Below are 19,107 nucleotides of genomic sequence, written 5' to 3' on the forward strand. Positions count from 1 at the left end.
TGCGCTAAATTATCGGAAGTTATCGGAAGCGAATCTGTAAAAATGACCACAAATGCGAGGTAAGGCCAGCTGATATAAAATTATATTATTGCTATTACAGTTAGTTTAAAGTTGCGAATGCGACACGTCAGCCGGCACAATTCGCGCTCTCTCACCACATCGGTCGCGTTAATTAATTTTGGTACGCGTAATTGGCCATCTCACTTGAGTTGTATTTGCTAAAGTTAATGCAGCATGTATGTAAGTACTTCTCTATGTCTACATACATATATACGTATAACATTACTGAGAGAGTAAGTGATAGAGAGCAGTTACATAGCTTTGCACTTGAATAATGGCATAAGGGACAGCGATCATCCGACAGCAATAATGAGGAAGTATCCCAACAAAATCTAACTTTTGAAACTAAGACAGCGCCACAGAAGAAAATATATAATTAGCAGTCAGGGTTTTGAGGGATCGATCATACAACATAATAATAATCATCATCATTAAACATAATGAACTTAATCCCTTGGAATCGTAATAATTTTCGAATTTTGCATTAAATAATTGCAGTCGGTTTTCCAAGAACTGATGCAAGCTATTTACATTCTATTCACCTTAGTGTAAATTAGTATATCTGAATGTCGCAAATCATTTCAAGGCAAAATTTAGTCTAAATGGTATATCTGCGCAGTAGCAACATCGGCCTAAGCCTGATGGACTTTAAGCGAGTAATTAATGTGGCATTAGGACTTAATTCGAAGGACCAGCCTCTTTGGTTCCTTTGTCAGGTCATCCTTTAGCAACACTCAGTGCTAAGTGTTCTGTAAACACTTTCGCTGGAGAGAGAGCAAATGCTGCTTTCACGTACTCGTCATTGCAGCTGCACTTTGCTTGCCGATTACGTAATTCGAGCAAGTTATGCGAAATTCGGCAATTCATGTCCAGCAATCGTGCGCCCTCCTTTGTGGAGCTTCCATCAGTGCACTCTGAAAGTGGAACAGTGGATGCAGGATGCACATTTGCATTGTCAGCGTATTGACGAAAGCAAAGATATCAGGCACCGACACAACGCGTGGCGCATACAGAACAACAAATCCTTGAATTCATTACGACAGATGTAGTTGTTGCTGTTGTAAGCACAATGGCGGCTGGTATTCGCAAGCTGTCATTACCAATGCCACAAATTTTACTGCTCCTCTTGCTTCACCGCTGTTGCAGGTCACATTACTGCTGCACAGCACCCGCACACAGGCGCTACACCACAAACCGATCGTTCGCTGTCACACACATACATAATTCAATTCTCACACAATTTACGCATCCTTGAACTGATAAGCAGGCAACAACAAGCAAGAAGCGTAAATTTTCATTTACAAAAGGATTCTGCGGGGTGCAAGGAGACAACTTGTGGCACGAAGGACAGAGATGTACTGCTGCATCCACACAAGTACCCGCTGCAAGAGTAAACTACAACACAAGGAATTATAAACACACATACTCACATTCACAGAAATCTTAAAATAATATGAATGATTTTGGGTGTGTAAGTACGGTATTATTCACACCGAACGAATTTCTCACGGCATTATTGTGTTCTATGCAAAGAACAAAAGCAAACAATGAGTGAAGTGAATGAAAATAACGCGTGTACCTTGAACAATTAGGTAATTGTTCTTGTTCGTTTTACTTTTGATTCATTGTACTTCTCCTATAAAGCCGATTTAATGCATATGTATATTTCCTTTTCCAACAGTTGCCGCTTAAACTTATTCAATAAATTGATATACATTTAAATAAGGCCTAGGTATAAGGATTATTATTCCAAATCTAGAAAAATACTGGTCGGCTGGACCAGTTGCCTAATGAGATACCAGTTTTCACGAACCTTAATTAATGCTTTTCAACTGTCACATTTACATCGGCGAACCACTACCACTCGACTTGGATGGCACTACAGTGTTTGAGTGCTGACTCAAGAATCCAATAAAACTACATAAATTATTTAAATGACCGAAATGACAACTCAAAACAGAAAAGTGCATGGGCTGAACGTATGGGTACTTGGATTTTCTGGGCTTGGATTTTTTTCTGTGTAGAATATTCATTCGAATTTCGAGTCAAATTCCAATTAGTGAGTTTGGCAGCGACATGACCAACGAAAATAAAAGTTGTGCGTGCATTCGGTTTAAGAAGTGTGTGGTACGAAGTTGCTCAAAAGCTTTAAATGCTTGTAGCCCAGCAGCAGAAAGGGTGAGGTACGAGTATACTATTGCATAAATTCAAATGTGATTGTAGACATTACTCATACATATGCTGGCACGAAGAGAACTCATGTAACAAAACTTTCCACTAAAGCGAAACTTTGTTTTACTCGAATATTTAATGAATGGTGGCCAGAAAAATTTCTGTAGGTTAAAAATTCAAAACAGAAATTGCAAAATGTTCGCAATGTTCGTGCTGCCTTTGCTGTCTTATAGATCAACTTGTTCAGAAAGTTTCTGGACTTATTCGAATGTTTAATCTTAATCTGCTTCTGAACCCACATAAAGCAAGACGTGTACCATTCGTCTATTTCTCTCGAGGCACAGTTCGCCATAAATAAAAGCTAAATGTTAGAGGAATTCATTTGCTGTTACAGTTGCCTTGCTAAGTCTGAAGGCCTCTTACGTTTCAGTCGGTTTTCTCGTTCAGCAGTTCCGATGAGTCTGGATGCCTCTTCATTTACATGCTATCCAAGCCTCATTTCGTGCAACTTTGCAAGTTTGGTTATTTCATTTACTGCCGAATCCACACCAAGATCACAGTGAAGGTCAGCAGATCTAACATTCCAATGAGCATTATCTATACCTCTTAGTGCCTTATTTGGGAAGCGCTGGATGCAGGCAATACAGCTTTGACTTGAGCAACCCCATAGTTGAGCTCCATAGGTCCAAATTGGTTTTAGTACTTGATTATAAGTATATAAACAGCTTGTTTTCGATTGAAAGCGTGGATCTCTTACCAACTAGATGGTAAAACATAGAACATTTTAAATCAAGCTCAACCCTTTTTTTCTTTACATGCTCTTTCCAGCGAAGCTTAGCATATAGGGTGATTCCTATGTACTTAGCATTATTGTGATGTGGTATAGGAGTACTATTTATATAAATAGGACGGTATGATAAAGTGATAAAATCTAAAGCATCACTGATTACGGCAGCTGGACAGCTTTATGGTCTACTAACTATATATACCGCTGGTGACAGTTCACGGGGCAAGTAGCATAGTTTAATGGCTGTCAGTGCGCAAAGCAGCAACCAACTCACAGGCGAAAAAGAGCGCAAGTACCTTTTACATGGCACGCCAAAGTTCCAAAGTGCCAAATATATGCCCGGCACCACTCCCGCTCGCCGAAGGTTTCCAACTAAAAATTTATAATCGAAACTAGCTAACGGCAAGAACGCGAAATTTATTGTGCGGCATTTAGTGAGTTATTATTTTTTGCTTTGCTTGCCACATAGTTCGTTGCGCAGTTTTTGAAAATTTTTCTGTAAATTCCGTGTTATATTTTTTTCAAATTGGAAATCGATTTATTTCGGTTGCTACTTTTTGCTGCAACGCATTTTTCCGTAAATATTTGAAAACGCTCTGCTTCAACTACAATGCAGCTGAAGGAGTTAGGCTATTGGCTGTGCGTAACTTGGCATGGAATGCCAAACTTTCGGCCAAATGAACTAAATTGAACGCATTGTTGACTTTCTCGCACCAGTGCGGCCATTGTTTCTGCGATGGCTGTGCTCGCTACTAACCGCCGTTTCATTAGGCTATGCGGCGTTACCCGCGGCGGCTTGCAACTGGCACACGCCAAGCTGCCGATGCTTGTGGCATCAACATGTTTGTACTTAGTTTACAGCACTTTGCTTTTGCTTTTTATTTTTGTGCAGTTTTTGTTGCGAAAGTTGTTTCCGTCGATTAATTTGCTGCAACTTTTGGCGTATCTATGTACCGGGACAAACGCACACCATACGCTACTTTTTGGTCTTTTTGTGGTTGCGTTTTAACGCTTTCGATTTTTTCGTATTTTTAGTTCGCCAGCTTTATTGTGAAAATTCCGAAGCAGTGTAGTGCATTTAGGCAGTCAAGCGTGAAAATTTCGCACACAGCGTGGAAGGTAAATAAAACAAAAAGGTTATTAAGAGAGATCAGAAAGTAAAAAGCGAACATAAAATAAAGTCAAAAGTGGGTTTAAATAAGTAATACAATGTGAAGGGGATCGGAATTAACCCCAAACCACAGCTAAGTGCCTTATGGATTTCCTAATATTCGAAATCCTTGGCGAAACTACAGTTACATACAACAATAAATAATTAAATACGAGTCACTAAATCCCTTAGTACATCCAAGTATACTAAAAATAAATTGTACCATTTTTATACTTTCCGTACATCTAAAACGTTAATTTCATTTACGTGAAAAATATTAAAAAATCATAATTGGACAAGTCTCTTACTCAATTTATTTTAGGAGCTTATTTAAAGTGATACTAAACTTTGATGATGCCTTCCTATATAAAAATTTCGACCATTCGCGCTGGCTTCAGTTTCATTCATGTAAAAAGTGCTCAAACTGAAAACAAAAGTAACTATCCATTAACTTTCCAATTTCCCTTAATTGCGCACACAATTAGCATCGCACCTATCTACTGCTACATGTTAACTTTACATTCGAAAGATAAGACCGGATACAAATTGAAAATAAAAGTCGCTAAATGAAACGAATCAGCCAGTTAGAAATGGCAAAAACAAATACAAAGAAGACATGATGTTAAAAAATCAGAAACAATAAAAGACAAGGTCGGCATACCTTCAACATCCATTAAATGTGCAAACATATCAATATACTATGCATATGTATGTGAACATATGCGGATACCGTGCGGTATAATTCCGTTTACAACTAGAAACTGACTGACATCGAACTAGTAAAAAAATACTAGAAATACCAACTCTTATAAACTATCAAATGTGAGTTTTTCGACATACAATATGATTTTGAATTTATTTATTTTTATTTATACATTTAGTCAAGCCAACTCAACCCGACGAGTTGAGCTTGCAATTCGTACTAGTTGTAAGTAGTTTGTAAGAAGTTGACTCCACTTCAGGGTACGTATGAGGCACAATCGAGTAAGGACAAAAACGGCACTTTCGAACATTTACTTTCGCTTGAACAATTTTCCAATTTCCTTTAAGCGGCCTATAAAAATAAACGACAGCCACTTAAGTGAAGAGAACACGCACACTTGAAGCGCCTCAAAGCGAGCGAATTGTGAATACTAGGTAGGGACAAGTGCCGGGAAGAATATCATGATAGAAATGTACAAAGTAGGAAAAACCAAAGCCGTGACGCGTCTATTGATGATGAAAACTACAACGATTTTGTATTGAACAACCACATATGCAGACACCCTCTTACACATGACATATACACACAGTGAGCCAACAGCAAAGCGCGGATGTGAGCCAATGCAGAAAGGACATCTGTGCAGCTTTGATTTTTTTATTGTATTGCCAATTTCAATTTTAAATTCAATTGATGATACAATTAATTTACATCGTTACACAAACATGCATATATATATATATATATATGTACGTAAGTCTGAGAATGCATGCGTTCGTTCTTGAGGTCACATAAGTGGCAGACAGTTCATTACGTTAAACGATTGGAGTTTACCAATACATTTGATTTTCAACTTACTTACAGTTTACCTCCTTTCCCAACTTTTCCACAGTTTCTGTTTTGATTTAAAGTGTTTATTACTGGAAGAAGCCTGTCAAAGTGTTAAATTGCACTACAAGACAAATTTTAATTTAATTTCATTTCAAACTGAAAACCACCTCGTTGATGCCTTTGGTGCTCCTCGTAATTTGGCAACTGAGTCAGTCACTAAGAAAAAAAGAAAGTATTATTTCAGATAAGTTGCTCAAGGGACACTATTCGTCCAAGCAACTTAATTTTCGTATAAATGAGTTTTCTTCGCAACCAAAATAATAAATAAATAGCAGAGCATTATAATCAAAAACATAGTTGAAAGTAATGTAGTCTTCCAACTGCTGCTCTGCTCCCCTTTATTCCTGGAAATTATACTGCATTTTCCCCTTTGTTGCGTTTTTAAAACAAAACAATACTTTTAACAATAAAATAGGAATTTAACTTTATTCAGCAAATGATAAAAAGTGAAGAGTTGAAAAATACAATAAAAAACAACTTATTTAAAATGAAACTGTCCACGCGCACGAAGTGGTAGGTATCACGTCACCGTCCAGAATGATTCGTAGAACATACTCGAACGCAAGCGCGGCGTTCTGACGCTTCGTTCAGTTTCGTCTTTTTTTCGTTCGGTCAGTGTTGTAGGTCGCATTTTCGTTAAAGTATCTGTTCTCATATTTCTATATTTCGTTCGGCTTAGTGTTGTAGGTCGTATTTTCGTTAAAGTAAAGTTATTAGTTATTATTAATGTATCTGTTCTCAAAGTCTTATTTCTACAATCGGCCGTCCTGTTTTCATTCGTCCTCGAATGATTTTGTCCATGTCTTCATGTATTCTGAGACAGTCGAGGTCTTTCCCGGCCCTTCGGTTTCACCCACCTTTTCTACTTCATATCTGCCATGGTTAAGCTTCTTCACTACCCTATACGGTCCTAAAAACTTTCCTTTCAGTTTCAACCCGCTACCAAATTGTGTTCTCTTTATTGCTACCAAATCGTTTATTTTGTAGTTTTTCTCGCTCTGACGACGTAAGTTATATGACTTCCGGTTTTCTTCCTGTATTTTTAAAATGTTTTCTTTTGCTACTTTTCTTTCTGTTTCGCGATTTTCATTTAAGTCATTAATAACTGTATCTTCTAATATGTCCTTTAGGTCTGGCATGTTGGCCATTCGCATGTCAAGTCCTGTTAATAACCTGAACGGAGACTGTTTCGTACTGCGAGGGGGTGTATTGTTTATAAACTGTTGCACCTTATCTATATGTTTATACCAATTAGTTGGGGTTTCCGTACACAACTTCGACAACATAGGTATAATAATTTTATGAATTCTCTCCACTTGTCCGTTTCCTCTTGGAACCCCTGTTGTTATTAGTAAATTTTGTATATTCTCCTTTTGACAATATTCTCTAAACAAATTTGATGTAAAAGCTGCCCCCCTATCCGAAATAATACGTCTTGGGTTACCGAATACAGCTGCCTGCTTTGTGAGTCTATCTACCACTGCCTCTACTCCTGTGTTTTTAGTAGGGTACAACCACACAAATTTACTGAACGCATCTACCACCACCAATATATAATTGTACAACTTACTGGTCGCTTCTAATGGCCCTACGTGATCAATGTGATATGTTCCTAATGGCATATCTTCTTTATCTATGCTATTTAAGAATCCCTCTTTCTTTCCTGTCTTGGCTTCATTAATAATGCACTCGATACAGCTTCGGACTGTCTGACAAACTTTACCCTTGACTTGGGGAATGTAATACGACTTTTCTAACAGATCCTGAGTTTTCTTTATAGAGAAATGACCCTGTCTGTGTGCCAACTTAATGATTTCGTCTTCCATTAGCTTCGGTACTACAATCAATTCCTTTGCAGGATTTTTAAAAAGAATGTCAAATTTTATATAAAAATCTTCATATTCGTCCTTTTCTAGAACCTTGCGTACTGCCTTTGTCCATTCGTCATTCATTTGAGCTTGCTTTAGCCGAAACTTTAAGGAGTCTTCTAGCATTAAGCAGTACACCCTACTTAAAGCGTCAACGTGGACCATTCTAGATCCTGCCCTATGCTCGATTTCGTAGTTGAAGTCCTGAAGAAACAATGCCCATCTCGCTATTTTTGGCGGTACGTCTTTTTTCTTAAGAGTCATTGTAAATGCATTACAATCTGTCACAATTTTGAAGTGTATACCTAATAGGTAAATTCTCCATTTTTTTAAGGCCTCTATGATTGCCAGTACCTCTAACTCATACGCCGGATAATTCTCTTCCACCGGCTTTGTTTTCCGGCTCATATATTGTACCGGATGTAAAAGCTGATCGTCCGAATTTTTTTGTAACAAAATTGCCCCATACCCCCATTTACTGGCATCTGTATGCACCTCAGTAGCTGCTTTTTGTGAAAATAACTGTAATATAGGTGCTTTTTGTAAATTAGCCTTTAGTTGTTGAAAAGCTGCGATTTGCTCTTCACCTAACTTGAAAACCGAATCTTTTCTTAGAAGGTCCGACAAAGGTCTAGCTATCGTTGCATAGTCTAATACAAATCGTCGGAAATATGACGTCAACCCCAAAAACCTTTGTTACATTTTCCTGTCGGACGGAAGAGGAAACTTTTGTACTGCAGTCGTCTTTTCTTCCGATATTTTAATGGTACCATTTCCCACTATGTACCCAAGAAATTCAACACTTCGTTGAAGAAATTGACATTTTTTCCATTTAATCTTTAACCCGTACGACTCACTAACTTCTAAAACTTCTCTTAGTTTTTCAATACTCTCAACCTCGTCTATTGCGGGGATAATCAAGTCGTCCATATATGTGATAACGGTTCCTTTCTGGATTAGCTTTCGAAAACAGCATTAACATAACGACAAAAAACAGCAGGTGAGTTTGAAATACCGAATGGAACAACACAAAACTCGTATTGACCATTGTGCGTAACGAAAGCAGTAAACTTCCTAGATTGTGGATCAACTGGCACATGGAAAAATCCGTTCGATAAATCTAACGTTGTAAAAACTCGCCCCTCTTGTAGACTATCTAAGACATCGTCCATTACAACCATTGGAAAATTGTCCCTTACGATTTTTTTATTTAATTGTCTATAGTCACAACATAAGCGTCTGTCTCCATCTTTTTTGGGAACTACCACTACCGGAGAAGCATAATTGGAAGAGCTTGATTGTATTATTCCCTCTTTCAACCAATCTTCTATTTGTTTATCGACAAAACTACGGTCATCGATTGGTAAACGTCTTGGTCGCTGATATACAGGGATTTCATCTGTCAAAACAATTTCCATCTTAACGGGTGATATACTTTTGCCTGATGATTTGTATTTATCAACTAAATTTTTAACTTCTCCTGCTAGTTCCACATTCAAATGTCCTAAATTCAATGTAGTCTCATCTTTTCTTTCATTTAAACTCATTGCATCAAATTCCTTAATCCACTTATTTCCTGCTTCCATAGGTGCCTTTCGTTCTTGCTTCATAACATGTTTAAAATCCTGCCTCAATTCTGATCTATCTGATTTATAATCTCTCGAGTTATCTTTTTTCTTAAATATTACTTTATCTTCTGTTAAAACAATATCTACGTCTTTTAAGATAGCCTTTCCTATCATACTTGCAAATTGAATATCTTGTTCTCTGACTACATGAAATCTGACTTTTAACAATAACTCATCTATATGCGTAAATGCATCAAAACTTCCAATTGTCTCAATCGCATTTGAGCAAGCGCTATACAATTTTCTTTTCTCATTACTTAATATGGGTTTAAGCCCACTTAGTATCAACGTATCGTAACGTATTAGATTTAGTGAACACCCTGAATCAATTAGAGCTTCGAACCTAAACCCGTTTAAAGTAACTGTTTTGAAATGTAATTCTTCATTAACGACTGGCTGGAAACTTGTATTCCCTAAAGTGTTTATGCTTGATTCGATTTTAACTTCTCTAGATACTTTGCCTTTATTGATTTTGCACTCAAACGAACGATGCCCCATCTCATTGCATTTAAAACATTTATATTGTTTTTGTGGGCATTGAGCTGCTACATGTGATTTGTCTCCGCATTTGAAACATCTTTTAACTAACTCTTCTTTTGGCTTATTAGAAGATGTCTCATTTACAATCTTTCCTATCCCTGAGTTATATTTCCTTATCTTTTCATAAATTTTGATTTGTTCTTTTAGTTCCTCTATATTCTTAGCTTGATACAAAATTGCCTTATTGAACTTTGAATCTGGAACCCCTTCTATAAAATAATCTATAATGCTTGCTTCGTCTAGACTAATCTGTTTGCCTACCTCCATGAGATGATACAAGTATTCCCGAAAAGTTTCATTTGCTTGTTTGCGGCGATTTTTCAATAACCTGTGTACATCTGCCGAAGATAGTTTACAACCAAACTCATTAATTAATGATAACTTCAAAGCTTCCCAACCGTTAATATTATTCTGACTCCTAATAAAAAGCTTAGCGGCGCCACGAAGAAGCTGTTTGCCATAAACAAATCTTTGTAGGTTATTCCATTTAACGATTTCAGCGTTATTTTCAAATTCTCTTACCCACCCTCGTATATCTACGGACCCTTCTCCTGAAAAAGTGTTGACACAATCTCCTATATCTTTTAAAGTAAACTGTTGTTGCTGTACGATATACTGTGATGACCGTAAGTTGGTGGTTCCACTTACGTCTTCGTAAATTGAGTGATTGAACTCTTCGTCACTAGCCCTATTTCCCGATAAGTCATAGTGTTGAAGAAGTCTCTCCTGAAGGTCACGTTTTTGACCTGTAGTCGAAATACCCAATTCCCTCAACTTCTCTTTCAGTCCAGTAACTGTTAAAGTCATTATTTCGTTTAGGTCCATTTTGTTTATAACAATATGTAATAATATATAATGTTAACAATATAAAATTCACTTATTAATAGTGTGTAGTATTTAGATTCATTCAAATGTTAGTTTCGATTCAAATTATTTTGATATAATTTTAACTTTAATTACATACAGCTTATTTCATTTGTACTCGTTTTTAATTTTAACATATTTATAACATTCATCATATTTAATTGTTTAATTAATCTTTCATATGTATTCTTTCTTATTTCTTTTTGTTTGCAATTTCTTTTTCTCTTTTACAATGCTGTACTTCTTCTTATAATTTTTAATTCTTATCTTTTACAAATACTACTACTTCTATTTCTTTTCTTAACAAACTTCTTTTCTTGACAAATTTCTTCTCTTCTTTGTAAATTCTTTACACTTTTACAATGCTTAACTTCCTCTTTTGTTCTATTCCGTAACTTTTTGTTTTCTTTTATTTCTTTTTATAATATCCACTTCTTATTTGTCTTTTACAAATACTACTATTTCTTTGCTTTACAAATTCATTTTGTTTCTTCGTCTTAATTTGAAAGTGTTTCTTATTTCTTATTTCTTCTTTCCTTCTTTAAGTATATTTCTCTTCTTTTTGTTTCTTCCTCTTAATTTGAAAATGTTTCTTGTTTCTTATTGCTTCTTTTCTTCTTTAAGTATATTTTCTCTTCTTCTTAATTTGAAAATGTTTCTTCTTTCGATCTTTAACTATATTTTCACTTCGTTTTGTTTCTTCTTCTTAATTTGAAAATGTTTCTTCTTTCGATCTTTAACTATAATTTCACTTCGTTTTGTTTCTTCTTCTTAATTTGAAAATGATTCTTGTTTCTTATTACTTCTTTCCTTCTTTAATTATATTTTCTCTTCGTTTTGTTTCTTCTTTTTAATTTGAAAATGTTTCTTCTTTCGATTTTTAATTTTTACTCTTCGTTTTGTTTCTTCTTCTTAATTAGAAAATTTTTTCTGATTTCTTCTTTAATTATACATATTTTCACTTCTTTAGGTTGCTTTTATAAAACATTTCTTTCTTCTTATTAATTTTAAAATTTTTCATATTTCTTCTTTAATTGAACATATTTTCACTTTTTTAGGTTGCTTTTATAAAATGTTTTCTTTCTTCTTATTAATTTTAAAATTTTTCTTATTTCTTCTTTTATTGTACATATTTTCACTTATTTAGGTTACTTTTTTAAAATGTTTTCTTTCTTGTTATTAATTTTAAAATTTTTATTATTTCTTCTTTAATTGAACATATTTTCACTTTTTTGGTTTCTTTTATAAAATACATATTTTACATTATATTATACAAACGTTTTCCTTTTCTTCTTCCTGGATCCTGGCTGAGCCCCCAATTTGTAGTCTTCCAACTGCTGCTCTGCTCCCCTTTATTCCTGGAAATTATACTGCATTTTCCCCTTTGTTGCGTTTTTAAAACAAAACAATACTTTTAACAATAAAATAGGAATTTAACTTTATTCAGCAAATGATAAAAAGTGAAGAGTTGAAAAATACAATAAAAAACAACTTATTTAAAATGAAACTGTCCACGCGCACGAAGTGGTAGGTATCACGTCACCGTCCAGAATGATTCGTAGAACATACTCGAACGCAAGCGCGGCGTTCTGACGCTTCGTTCAGTTTCGTCTTTTTTTCGTTCGGTCAGTGTTGTAGGTCGCATTTTCGTTAAAGTATCTGTTCTCATATTTCTATATTTCGTTCGGCTTAGTGTTGTAGGTCGTATTTTCGTTAAAGTAAAGTTATTAGTTATTATTAATGTATCTGTTCTCAAAGTCTTATTTCTACAGTAATGAAAGTGATAGAAGTAAGGACTAGAAATTCGGACCGAAGAAAAACATAACACTGTACAATATGTTTTATCAGTAAACATTTTGAGATGACTCAGCTTGCTTATGAAGACATGAGTTATTGTTTAATTGGGGACTGCTACAGAGAAATCAATATTTTTTCGATAGACTGACGCACTCAGAGAATCAGGAAACATATCAGACCCCAGTATATCTCAATTCTGATCATAAGTTACATTTGGACGGACATTCCTATACAACCGGCAATTAATTTAATTGTGTGTAACCTTTATCTGCTCTATTAAAGGTTCCATTAGTAAGAAACTATTACACTCCAGGCAACATGCTGCCAGATCATAAAGCACTGCGAGGTGAAAACGTGGTGGAGACCTCTTCCAATGTTGTGGATGCATTTATCTTCTTACCAATTGCAGCAATTCAGATGTAACTTTGTCCCACCTGCTGGAACCGGCGTTCTTGTTCGTCATGCGTGTTATTTGGTGTCACGTCCACATTGGCGTCGAGAAAAAATGGCAATTAATTAGCGTTGATTTTACATTCATGCAAGCTTATAGCGTGCCGTCCTCTGTAGGAACTCCGCATGGACATCAGGGGGCATGGAAATTAGTTTAAGCAAATTTGCTTTACTCTCTCAGCAGGATTAGATTTGATTATTTTCGCTTAATATTTGCAGTTCTTTGCCGTTTGAATGCTACTCCATCTTCTTTGTAAACTAAATGTAGAGTTTAAAAGCTCGTGTGAAGCATTAAATTCAGATAATTTCAGAAAAGTACACTTCAGTATAAATTTACAAGCCCTGGGCCTTATGAACAGAGCTACAATACACACCTTTGGCAGAGAGGGAAGACGCTCACGAACAATGATGCCTTTGTAACCAACCAACCTTTAGAGCCACTAAATTTAGTTTGTACTGACAAATATATTCAAATTCGTTCAGCCTCCAAGCAAGCTTTCTGAAGCGTCAATCAACATTCAACTAATTTCAAATTACTAATTAGTTGACTCAATGATATTCCAATGTGAAATATTTATAAATTGTCAGTTCACATACTACAAAGATAGATTCATATACCTTCTGAGTGGTAGTGAGAAGAGCAAACTCGTTTCTCCAAAACAACAGGCATACCCTAATGTCGAATAATAATTAAACCTTATATATTTACATACCTCTAAATTTCGAAATATGAGATTAACTACTTTTAAACCGGTTATTATTAGCGGCACGTTTAAAGTAACCTCGGATGACGTATGCATTTCTAATCTCATTGCTAATTAACACACGCAATATAATGACAAGTGCAAACCAAATAGCCGTTTGATGTTCCAAAGTTTGAGTAAACATACATATATATTTGTATGCACATGCACTTTCCACTGATTGCGGTATGCATAGAGAATCGGCAATCAATCCCATCTCTCACTCACAAGACTTTCAACTCACATTGCGAAATATTCATGACTAGAAATAATAATGAAATCTCCCAAATAATGCCTCTAGGCAAATAAAATATTTCTTTTGTTTTGAATATATAATTGCGTTAGTCTCTTAATTAGCTTAGTAATGGCAATAATAATAATTATCTTGCCAGAGACACACACATATCATATATATGTATATATGTAATTATAACTTATTGGCATTGGTTTAAAAATAGAATTAAATCTATAATGCATATCCCGAAATAATAAGGGTAAATAAGAGCTTTGAAAATAAAATCTAAATATAAAAGGTTAGTTGAATATCAATTGAAAAATAATCAGTTTCATGTGTGCAGTCACAGTTCTGAAGTTAAGGCTTTATTTACCATGAAATTTAACACTATGGTAATTCCCTGGTTCTATTAACTCAAATTTTTCCAGTGCATTAGAGAGTTAAAAGCTTGAATTAGGAATACAACAACGATGAAGTAGGACCAATGGTTGCATTAAAACTTCCCGGCAAACAGTAGGGTATTATTCCACAAAATAGCCTAAAGACAAGAAGCGTGGAAGCAAAATACGCAGCTCATCCAGAATTTTCGAATTCGCAAATAATTCACGTCTTGCCGCCTCAGACTCAATGATTTCGTTCATTTCAATGCCCTCCATGATGGCATAACTCAAGCAAAACATAGAGGAGATCAAGTAAAGACCTATTGAAGAAATATCATATAAGAGTACAAGAAGCCAACATCGATAAAAGCAGGCTTTACACACCCCAATGTCTATAATCGCGCATCTCCGATCTGAAATCCTCGATGGTTGGAATGTGCCCTTTGTATTTCACATGACGGAGAATGCATTGGAAATTCTGTACGTAATGACTAAGCAGTTCATCCACGTATTCATCCTCATACACGTATTCCATCTTCATACTCAATCATTGTATATGCATAATACAAATCTATAGCGGCTGAACCAAAAATGCTGACTTGATAGTCGAGCTGCAAGGAACAAAATAAAACGTAAGTAAATGTATAGGGATGTTTATTGCTATCTTGCTACTAAATAGCACTTAGTGCATATTTTAATTTTTCCTTAATTAATTCTCTCACCAGCATTAACTCGATCAGCTTATTGTCCACAAATTTCACCATTAAATTCTTCGTATGAAAGTCTCCATGGTTCAACACTTGAATTCCACTTCGCTTACCGTTTCTAGGCGCGTTCAAAAAGTCCAACATCTTCGGTATCGAAAAAAGTTCTGCCTTTTCGAAATGTGGTAAATATTTTTGAAGATCCGGCTGGTCACTGATTAATTCTTTCATTACTTTGATGCCATCTCTTAGCATGGGAAAATTAGATATATCGATTGTATTGAAGTAGGTCTTATCGAATGTGACTAATTCGTGGCGGTTCTGCTAGAAAGCTTTTTAAGTTGTATCTTTTCAAATATTTATGTACATGCTTACCGTCTGTGCCATTTGAAAGCTGATTGCATGTATTTTAACTATTACCTTTAGAGCTACCTTGATTTCTTCCAAACTACAGGAACCACTGTTTATGGTCGAATAACCTTCGACGACAAGATCCTCTAACACTATGGAACTCGGCGCCTCCAAGCTATAGCAAACGACCCTAAAAATATTTAGTGTTTGTTCTAAAATAATTTTCAATATTCAAGTTACACATTTTTACTTCATACTCAAAGTAATACAGTAAATATGTGTCTCATAGTTTTATACCTTTTACAATATCTGTATAATCGAAGTAAATATATTTTCTCTTTCAATTTCACCTGACGTTACTTACTTTGCTGCCAGCACCGTTTGATCGCAAACTCTCGCAACTTCGTTTCAATTTTTGGCAACACTTTCGTATTCATTCGCACCTCGGTTTCAAAGAGTGGCACTTCATTCATTTTATCTTTCGTCACCCCCTCCACAAAGGGTTACGTTTTCATCACAAATGATCGAAGTTTCTTGTGAGCAGCCTGGGAACAGGCGGAATACTGAATTTTAGCACGAAAGAGTACACTCGTGTAGTTATCATTTTACCGGTACCAGATGAGAGCAACAACTTATGGATCTGAAATATGTTTTAAAAATTAAGAAATATTTTGACCTTTGTTACTATATTTTTGCATTACCTTTACACTTTCACTTTCGCATTTTTCAAGAATGTGCCTGAAGAAATCTTCATTTATCCACTCTGGTATGTCGACGGTAGCGTCACCACAAGACTCAGTAATGGCGTTAGACATGTTTGCTCTAAAGCGCTTAAGTGAGGCACATCATCTCAAAGCTTTGCCAAGCCACAGACAATAATCACGCTTTGTAGAGCTTGGCTTATCAATTAAACATGCATGCCAGTTGTTGAGAATTCTCCTCATTTCTTCGTTAAGCGAACTTTAAAACTTGTGCATATGTCCCTGTCACGCTATTTATTTCACTGCTACCTATTTACACTCAAAGTAATTCGCAATATATAATATGAATAAAATTAAATAAAGTACATGTAATTAGGCCTATAAGAAATTATATAATAAACAAGTAAGGAAAGACTAAGTTCGGGTGAGACCGAACATTTTATACTCTCGCAATTTATTGATCTAATTTCATTAAGATAACGCGCATAAAGTCCAATAGAATATCGAAAATAACCATATATGATTTTTTTGCTCTTCTTGCAGATATCCGGGGCCTTGAAAAGTTATAGTCCGATTTCGAAAAATTTTCCATAAGTGAAGCCATATATAGTATTTGTGTAAAGTTTTATTTGTTTATTTCGCTACCTTCATCGGTTCCTTATGTATATATTATAAAGTGAACGAATCAGATGGAATTCAGAATTGAGTTATATGGGAAGTTGGTGTGCTTGTGAACCGATTTCGCCCATTTTTCATCCGTGTTGTCAGGGTGTCAAGATAATATTATATACCGAATTTCATTGAAATCGGTCGAGTAGTTCCTGAGATATGGTTTTTGACCGATAACGCCCATTTTCCTTTTCGTGAAAAAATCTGAGTATAGCTTTCATCTGCCATTTCTCATAAAAACTTAGTGTTTCTGACGTTTCTCGTTAGTGAGTTAACTCACTTTTAGTAATTTTCAACCTAACCTTTGTATGGAGGTGGGCGTGGTTATTATCCGATTTCTTTCATTTTTGGACTGCATAAGGAAAGGGCTAAAAGAAATGACTGTAGGTTTAGCCTGACTGGTTTGTTTAGCTTTATTGATTTGCGAGTTGTATACAAAAAACCTATTTGGGGGCGGGGACACGCCTGCTCTAAAAAAAATACATACAAATGTGCCCTTCCCTAATGCGATCCTTTGTACCAAATTTTACTTTCATAACTTCATTTATGAATGGTTTTTACCATTTTGTGGGCGTGGCAGTGGACCGATTTTGCCTATCTTCGAAAGCAACCTTCTCAGGGCGCCAAGGAATAAGTGTTCGCTTGCGCGGGCAGACGGACTGATAGACATTCGGATTTCAGCTCCACTCGTCATGCTGATCATTTATATATATATAGACTCATATCTAACTATTTTATTTCTGGGTGATACAAACAACCGTTAAGTGAACAAAACCAAATACTATGTGCAACATGTTGCGAAAGTATAAAAATGTGTTTTTTGCGTAAAAAAACTTAAAAGCAGGATTTATATGAAAAATCAAGAATTATATGAAAATCAAGAATTGCGCAATGCTTCCTTTCCATCCATTCAACGAGAACTTCGTGTGCGAATGCGCACAATCTATTGCCATAGTTCTCGCGCAAATAATTGAATGAATCACCAAAGATGCCACTACAGCAATTGCGGCAAAACTAAATCATTCTTAGCACACCCATTCATGCGTTGGCAACATCTTAGTTCTTGGTATGAGTGTATGAGAAACTTTAGCTTGTGTCGCGGAAAACACAAAAAACTCATGCCTTGCCCGCCTTCGCTAACAGCGATAATTCAAAAATGTATAAAGGGCAATTGCCATATAAAGCCCCTGAATAGTGCCGATAAGGCAGAAGTACAAAAAAAGTAGGAAATTGGAAATAAGAACAAGAACAAATTATATGAATGGCAATAAAATTATGTGGAGATATGTCGACGAAGCCTATTCGTTGAAGTCGTTGTGAGTACTGCCTGCGCTACCCTGTCTTCCTCCGTTCTTTGGCAGCTTGCAGCGGAAAAGTTGTGCAACTTAGCATAATATGCTGGTGCGGCTGTTGGAGACTGCATTTGTATGAAACTTTTTTATTTCTGAAGCTTACGACCAAGCGCAAATTCTCTCTCTTTATAAATAGTTTTCTAACAAATAATACACATGTATGTTTGTCTAAGCACATGTGCAGTTGTGGGTGCAGCATTACTGTTAAGAGGATTTGCGGTTTATTGCATTACATCCGCGTATTTTATCGCACAATCAACGTTGTAATCTAAAAAAACGTTGATCTGCTCATAAAAGTGGTGTAATTTTTCATTCAGACCATTTTAAAAATGTTTTGCAAATTCATTAATTGGAATCCGGATTTTGCCTATCTTCGAAAGCAACCTTCTCAGGGCGCCAAGGAATAAGTGTTCGCTTGCGCGGGCAGACGGACTGATAGACATTCGGATTTCAGCTCCACTCGTCATGCTGATCATTTATATATATATAGACTCATATCTAACTATTTTATTTCTGGGTGATACAAACAACCGTTAAGTGAACAAAACCAAATACTATGTGCAACATGTTGCGAAAGTATAAAAATGTGTTTTTTGCGTAAAAAAACTTAAAAGCAGGATTTATATGAAAAATCAAGAATTATATGAAAATCAAGAATTGCGCAATGCTTCCTTTCCATCCATTCAACGAGAACTTCGTGTGCGAATGCGCACAATCTATTGCCATAGTTCTCGCGCAAATAATTGAATGAATCACCAAAGATGCCACTACAGCAATTGCGGCAAAACTAAATCATTCTTAGCACACCCATTCATGCGTTGGCAACATCTTAGTTCTTGGTATGAGTGTATGAGAAACTTTAGCTTGTGTCGCGGAAAACACAAAAAACTCATGCCTTGCCCGCCTTCGCTAACAGCGATAATTCAAAAATGTATAAAGGGCAATTGCCATATAAAGCCCCTGAATAGTGCCGATAAGGCAGAAGTACAAAAAAAGTAGGAAATTGGAAATAAGAACAAGAACAAATTATATGAATGGCAATAAAATTATGTGGAGATATGTCGA

The 19,107-nt window shown here is 35.8% G+C and overlaps 1 pseudogene; it reads right to left on the reverse strand.

The window, feature by feature from the left end:
• Positions 1–14,256: 14,256 nt before the first annotated feature.
• LOC114805233 (uncharacterized) lies at positions 14,257–16,135 on the reverse strand (annotated as a pseudogene).
• Between the last annotated feature and the right edge of the window lie 2,972 nt (positions 16,136–19,107).

This window comes from Zeugodacus cucurbitae, chromosome 2, assembly GCF_028554725.1.
Source record: "Zeugodacus cucurbitae isolate PBARC_wt_2022May chromosome 2, idZeuCucr1.2, whole genome shotgun sequence".
Lineage (NCBI taxonomy): Eukaryota > Metazoa > Arthropoda > Insecta > Diptera > Tephritidae > Zeugodacus > Zeugodacus cucurbitae.